Raw genomic sequence first — 7,828 nt, 5'->3', positions numbered from 1 at the left:
ATTTAAAGGGGTTTTCAGGGGTTCTCATAATTTTGGGACACTTGCACGTGGAAACTTACGGACTCTACAGCACTTTCCGCCAGTATCGAGCGATATTTTAGCTACAAAGATAAAAGTTTTAACCAAAATATCGGGAGTGATAAATTGCATGGATAAAAAATAGCATGGTATCCGATCAAAACTGCATTTTTTAAAATGAAATTTATGTAAAATATTCAAACAAAATTGTTTCATATCATTTTAGTTATTTTAATGTACATCAAAACAATAACAAGAACATATTTTTTCCACTTTCCGTAGTAGGCAAACGAATGCATTTTTATTGGTTTGAAATTTCTTCCATCACCCAACAAAAACACAAAGTGTATAAATTTGCAAAAAACACGGAAGCGTTGGAAAGCCTTGGGGCAATCGGATATTGTAAGTTGCTCCTACGTACACCCTAGAATGGCAAATGTAAGATACTCGATATGAATGGATGGAAGAGTTGCTAAGCGCTTGAAAGCACGATTAATCTGTGCAGCCTAACACCAAACTGGGTAAGCTTCTGTAAAGTGGGTCATAACGGAGATGGGAAATCAGATTTTCGGTAAAATACATCCCTACCTACCACCATCTCGCCCTCTCGCTCCTATTTCCCACACCTTTTGCATCATTGTTACGCTCATAAAGTAAAATCGAATGATAAAGAAAGAACGTTGGAAAATTAGTCCCAGTGGTGGTGGTGATGGGGGGAAAAGTTCGGAAATTGGTTTCGATAAATGTTAATGGGTTGATCGGAGGTGTATTAGATCTTTCGTAAGCGATTTTCCTGCCCGGAAAGCCATCACAAACGGGTATGGCTGTATGTGGGAATACTGGAAATACCGTCCGCTGTAGCCTCGTTGTTATCCTGGATTTAGTTTAATAGGATTGTTCGAAGATGGAATTAGCCATCACTTCTTTTCCAGGTACTTTTTAAGAGTTTTTTTTTTGAATTTTTCGTTGCTTTTCATGGAATTGTTGCATATGATCGTGTGGTGGTAGCGCGGCAGCCACTGGGGGCAATATTGATGTCTTCTTAATTTGACCAAAGCTGTTTTAATTTGTCTTCTCTTCTTCCGCTCCCTGTAGCTTTAGCTGTTAGTAATTGCAGCTGAACGTGATGGATCGCATTACATCTAGGTAAAGTGCTTAATTTAAATAAACCGGCTTTTTGAAAGGCTGCTGCTGCTACTACTCCCGCTGGTTGCATCACACACCGCTGGTTGATGGAATTTTAAACATGTCCCTGGCATGAATTGTGCGACATCAAAGCTATTTCACAAATCGTCCTAAACCTGTACTGTTCATGTTGCGCGGCCAAAAGCATCCCGTTACGAGCAACGAGCGTTTGTGAGTGAACCTCCATTTTTATCCTCCAGCACCGGATTTGCTGCTGGTTTGCATGTGTTTTCGGTGTGTATGTTTGGCTGAGGGTATGCAAATTTATGTAATCAATTCAACGGTATTCATCGTGAAGTAAAAAATTGTCATTTGTTTGGTTGTTTTGGGGAATTATGTTTAATATGAGCGATATGCTGTGAATGGTCATGATGGCAATTACAACTGTGAAGAGCAGACAAGTACAGCCACAAAGTGCTCATGTTTTGTGATATAGTAATATAGTAAATAATTACTGTTGGAAAAGGCAAAGTATTTTTATAGTATTGCCGAAATGACTAATTCGTGTGAAACACATTAGATTTAGCTCTTCAATGGGGTTTGTTATGTATTGCCAATGTGGGTTTCATACATCCCTGTGTCCTCTCGTTGTGTGTTTCAATCGGTTTTTGTATTTCCAATGTAATTTTTCTCAACCAACCTAGGGAAGATCGTTTAGAAACGTTATTTGTATTTGTTACTTCCTTCTTCATAGTTTTGTTCAATAACCAAATTACTTTCTTGTTCATATTTCGGAGTCGTCCAAGGCCGGAGTCGAACGGAGCCGTAGTCTTCCAGAATAGGAAGCAAACGGAGTAAGAGTCAATTGGCTTTTCCCATCCTCAATTTGTCTTCGTTCTCTTGCTTTTAATAAGTCTTAATTATATTTAAATTCGGGGTGGCAGTCAAAAAAAAAAAAAAACAGAAATAAATAAATAAAATTTAAAGTAAATGAAGTAAAGTGTAAATGAAAAAATAAATAAATATATAAATAAATGAATAAATAAATAAATAAATAAATTAATAAATAAATCAATCAATCAATGAATAAATAAATGAATAAATTTATTTCGGAATACATTCAAATAGTCAATCGATCAATGAATAATAACATCCTTGCAACCACATTATATTTAACCAAATTGCAAAATTTGGTTTTATTCAATTGTTTTAAATTGCTGCAAACTGACTTTATTGTATGATTCAATCAAAACGCTAGCTTCTGGATGCATCTTTGTGATATGATAAAAATCGTGAAATTAAGATGTAAATTAGGAAATCTTAACTAAATAATTAACAAACTGTTCTCAATCGGATTTAAATACTTCTAATATAACAAAAACAAGAATGTGGACGAACGGTCCTTACTAAAAAAAACAAAAAACAATAATATGAATGAAATTATACAGCAAATAGTTGGAAATAAAGTGGCCACAAGCAGTGAGGAGCAAACATTTTCTTGTTGACCATTGGGCGATCGATCGCTCAAACTCGATGGTACAAAATGTTTCCATCACAAAACAGCTATATCGGCGGTTTTGCACAATAAAGGTCGCATAAATCCACCACCACGATGCCAAATAAGTGCACCTGGCTTTGTGGTCGACGGTTTTTGGGCACTGTTTGATGCGAATCATAAAACAAGCTTTCACTGACCGACCCGTACACGCTGCTCTTATCGCGTGCCCTTTCAACCGTGAGTAGACAACCGTGGTTGGATGCCCGCCACCGCCAGTAAATGCTGTGTAATTTGAGGCTGGTGCTACATTTACACTGTCCCTGTCTATGATGTGCAAATGGTGTCCACAATACTGCTAAATAAAGCTCAACCAGTGCCACCACACTGTAGTGTCTGGTGGTGGTGGTGGTGGTAAAGGAACCGTACGCTCATTAAACCCCTTCCTGCTAACCTAACTCGGTTCGGGCGCGATAGAATTGTAACTGTGAGAAAGGGATTTTGCCAGGTTTATGTGTTTTTTCGCAAAGTTTACTAACATGTCTTATTAATGAGGTTTGAGAATGATGTTGCCACACCGTCAATTTGGTTGGATTTACATCGTGGTAATAAGTTGTATTTGTTAAACCTACACTATGGCAACTAGAAGTATTTTGTTATATACTTTATTAGTAATTATAGAAAATATGTTTTTTTAACTGTCTACATTAACATACGGGTCCTTTTAGATCTTTCCATGTCTATTAGAGGAAGCGTAAATCATAGTGGTAGCTAGTAGTTAGTTGGTTAGTTTTTAATATTTTAATGTTACTAGTAAACTGTCTTTTTATTTCTTATTTTTTCATTTGAACTAGATTTATCAAATTATGCGAATGAATCAAAAATGAATGCGATTAAGATTTTTAATGATTAGTTTTACTTCAATACTGTCTGGAACGTTGCACTTTTTTCATAATATATGTTGTACGATATTTAGTTTCTTTTTGTAATTAAAAAAATTAAAACACCGAGCAACTTCTTTTGCATAATACCTAAATAAACGAATCATTTTAAACAAACACAACAAGTGACAAACGCAAAAGGCAAACAGTAACATTTTAAAGGTTTTGTATGTTTTCCGTATTTTATGTTACTTTAAATCATTCCGAAATGTTGGTAAGTATCATTCTGGTAGATTGGTACGTTCATCATTTGTACTTCCTGATTATTCCAAATATTGAGCAAACTGAAGTTTCTTCATTACAATCGCTTCATCAAACTTTTTTGTTGTTGTCAATGTCCAAACAATGTACATCTTTAAACGGTTCCCTTCATCTGCGTGAACTCCCAAACGAGAGCGCGAGTAGAAACTAACGAAGGATAGAAATGGGTCGCCACACGGGAATTCTCTATCCAGGTAGATGGTTGGCAAACGATTCGCCCCAAAAACAGACAAATCTCTTTCATTCTCAGTCACTATGGTCAGCAAACAGTAAGCAGAATGATTTGGATGCGAGCTTTGAAGCACACTGGGTACAAGCTGTATCCTTCATTCGATCTGTTCACCGGGACAAAGAAGCTTACGTTGCTGGTTGGCGATGTGCATATCTCGAATGTTCCTTTGAGATTTACAGCACGGAAGGTAGCGGACGCAAACGAAGTGAAACGAATAAATTGTTATGATGTAATCATGCTAGACTGTTGCTGTTTCGACAAACTTGTTTCAAACAAATTTGTTCCGTAGTTCAGGCCAGAAGGTTTGGAGAAGGCCGCATGGTGTACACGGGAGGTGTTCGTTGTAGCCATACTTTGACGCTATGAGTAAGGTGTGGAAGTCAGAACGGCGCCATCATTGCGAGCTATTTTGATCTTTAATTTGTATTCCTAAAATCAGTTTTTAAGACATTTCGGTACACGGTTGGAGCTGTTTTTTTACAATAACGTTGATTTGTTCTATATTTTGTACAGTTGGTATTTTTACAAAGCACGCCGGCGATGAACAAAACTTAAGCGATTGCTTCGTCCATAAAGGAGCATCTCCGTCACCATAACAATATGACAGTGACAGTATGACGTGATCGTAATGGTAAAAGATCGTAAAGAATTGCAGTTTATGGCAAATCGCTAGAAATTGCATCATTAACATTCTTACTAAACTACTGAATTATCGAGCGCCCCTTGTAATCATAGAAATGTTCAGACCCACTTACGGTCTCCTTCTTCTACCAGTCCGCTATTACTGTTTTAATGTTATATTTTATTTAAGTTAACTTTTAAATAATTTTGAATTTTAATTAATTAATTTAAAAAAAAAAACATTTAATGTTGATGTTGATGAACATGTTAATTACGAGTGACTTTTTGGTATGGATTTTGGTCGAAAGGATTTAGTGAACTATTTTGCTTTGAAAATAAAGAGAGCCAGCTCATGTTACAATCGATGTTTTGTGCACAGTTTTGAAGATCGAATTATCAAAAAAGAAGTAATCAAATCAAAGACAATCGAAGTATAAAAAAATTATAATAACATATCCGAGGTAGGGCTGCACACAGTGTTTTTAATTTTAATTTAATTTAATTAATATCATGTTTTTAATTCACTTTCAAGTTTTAACACATTTTCTGATAAAATATGAGTGTAAGAACATTTTCATAGTCGCCGAATTTTTATATCCTCAAAATTTCAACATTTTCCTTAAAGTGTCCGTCTTTACCTATCTTCTTGTAATATAACTTTTAATAGTAGCAGCAGCAATATGAATAAAGGGTTGTAGCAGCAGAATTAGTAGTAATATTAGCAATAATATACTTTCCAGTACTAACACTGCTACTTGTACTGCTATTACTACTACTAGCAGTAGTACAGATACTACTACTACTACTAATACTAATACTACTACTACTACTACTAATACTACCACTACTACCACCACTGATACTACTACTACTTCTACTGTCATTCAGTGAAACAGCTCAAGAGCTCAAAAATACGAGTATATAGTATATAGTATACGAGATACCCTATTGCCTCCGATCCGTATTAATAGCGTTTATTGGGGAATACTTGCAATTAAAAATGAAATCCACCCGCATATAGATGAACAAGGTTTAAAGCAGATACTAAAGTTAGTCGAAAAGATAAACTGGTTATATTTAAATGAATGAAGGAATACAAAATAAACTGGTGAAATTTAAAGTTTAAAAAAATCACTACTACTTGTAGAAGTATAGCTACTACTACTACTACTACTAGTACTAGTACTACTACAATTCATGCGGGCGCTACTACTATTACTATTACTTATATAGGTATAAACGGTAGCAGTATTAGCAGTAGCAGTAACAATAGAAGTTTATAGTAGCAGTAGTAGTAATAGCAATAGTATTGGTAGTGATAGCCTCACACAATGATTATTGCATGTGATATACGACAAATATCATATAGTATAATATACGACAACATTAAATTAATCCAAATAGAATCTTAAGTCCTTGATCCCGGGCATTCTTAGAAAAAAAATATAGCGACAGTGTCATAGGTATTGCTTTAAAATATTGTAATTCTGATTTGCTGACTAAGAATTTTTCTTTACTTTTACGAGATTAACTAGATGTCATTTGCGGTAAATAGATAAGGAACATTATTACATAAAAAATAGAAGGAAAATAAATTTATCATCCATTTAGCTTTTAAAATATTAAAACTGTTTCATTAAGAAAATCACAATGAAAAAAAAACTACACTTTGCTCCATGTTAGCAATATCAATCTTACCGTCTGTCGATGCCTGTCTCTTTGACAGCCTTAACTAAACGGATGGTTTAACAGCAAACACTATGAAAGCGTGGTATGTGAGTGGTTGGCCGCCTGATATAGAGTACTCGTGTTAGTAGCACCTGTGATTCATAGCATTATAATTTATGTTTTCCTTATGGTGTTGCCGGTGCCGGCGAATTGGCAACAACTTTGAGTTCACCCAGGCCCGGCGAGTATATCACTTACCACTTGAAAACTTACTACCACATCTTCCGCTGGTCGCCTTTCACATGCTGCAATTTCTGCTTCCCTTGTAGATTGAATGTACGCTGGTATGTGCTTCTTACGGCAATTTAGAAAACTTAGTTTTAACTGGCTTCTACCGATGGCCATTAGCTGTAAGTTGTACCAGACAGCAGGCGGGAAGGAAAATGCTGCGAGGAAAATGTTTCTAAAGAGAATGGCAGAAGTTCACACCCGACACAAGGTGTGAAACATCACTGCCTAGTTAGTGTATGTGTATGTGTGTGTTAGATGTGATTATTTATCATTCGGAGCGGGGAGAACGGCAGGCAGGCAGCATGGTTCGCTCTCGCCTGCTGGCTGAATTTTCAATTAACTTGAATTCTATGAAGAATAAAAGCTTACAACCTGAAAGCGTCTATGTTAATGATCGCAAAAGTAAAGTGCTGAAGCGTTGTCAAAAAGGCTCCGACGGCAATATATCACCTTTTGATTTAATGGCTGGAAAACAGTTGAACGACATTTTTAAGTAATATTTTATTTTATTTCATTGTGCACTTTACAATAAACTAACGAGAAACTGCTGCATTGCACGTGCTCGATTCTGATACTGGAATATGGTATAGTCTTCAAACTGTGGTTTTAAATCAAGAGTTTTTCCACCCTAATCAATACCGTTATTTATTGAGCGATGAAAGGTAAACAGGTGCATTAAATTGGGTAAGAAACTCTTCTTTGCTTCTTTTTTTCCTCAAAAACTAGGCCAACTCATCTTAACTGGTTTATTGCTGGTGATTGAAGTTTACCACAGATCAGTTTTGGCAGGGTGTTTCACTACACCCTTTTTTTATTAAAAAAAATGACGAAGCCCTTTCTTTTGCCTTTACTCGCTATAAATTTGCTAAAACTTAGTTTGGGCGCAGAGCGAAATCGACAAGAAAAAGAGATACAAGCATTCACCTTATACAAAAGTGAGGATGCTCTTTAAGATATAATGATACGCGGCAAATAAAGGACATGGCTAGAACAAGCTTAGATTTTAGATTTTTTATCATATTTAGTAAATCTCAAAATTGTTTTCAAATCACATTACTCAAGCACCAAATTTTATAACTTATTCCTTAGCTTTTTTCGTTAGAATACATCAATTGAACATTGACAACGAGAAAAAACCGACTCTTTTCATCATGATTGAACCTGAAATATTTCTGG

Source organism: Anopheles coluzzii, chromosome 3 (genome assembly GCF_943734685.1).
Source record: "Anopheles coluzzii chromosome 3, AcolN3, whole genome shotgun sequence".
In the NCBI taxonomy this organism is placed as follows: Eukaryota; Metazoa; Arthropoda; class Insecta; order Diptera; family Culicidae; genus Anopheles; species Anopheles coluzzii.
This window is presented reverse-complemented; position numbering follows the sequence as displayed.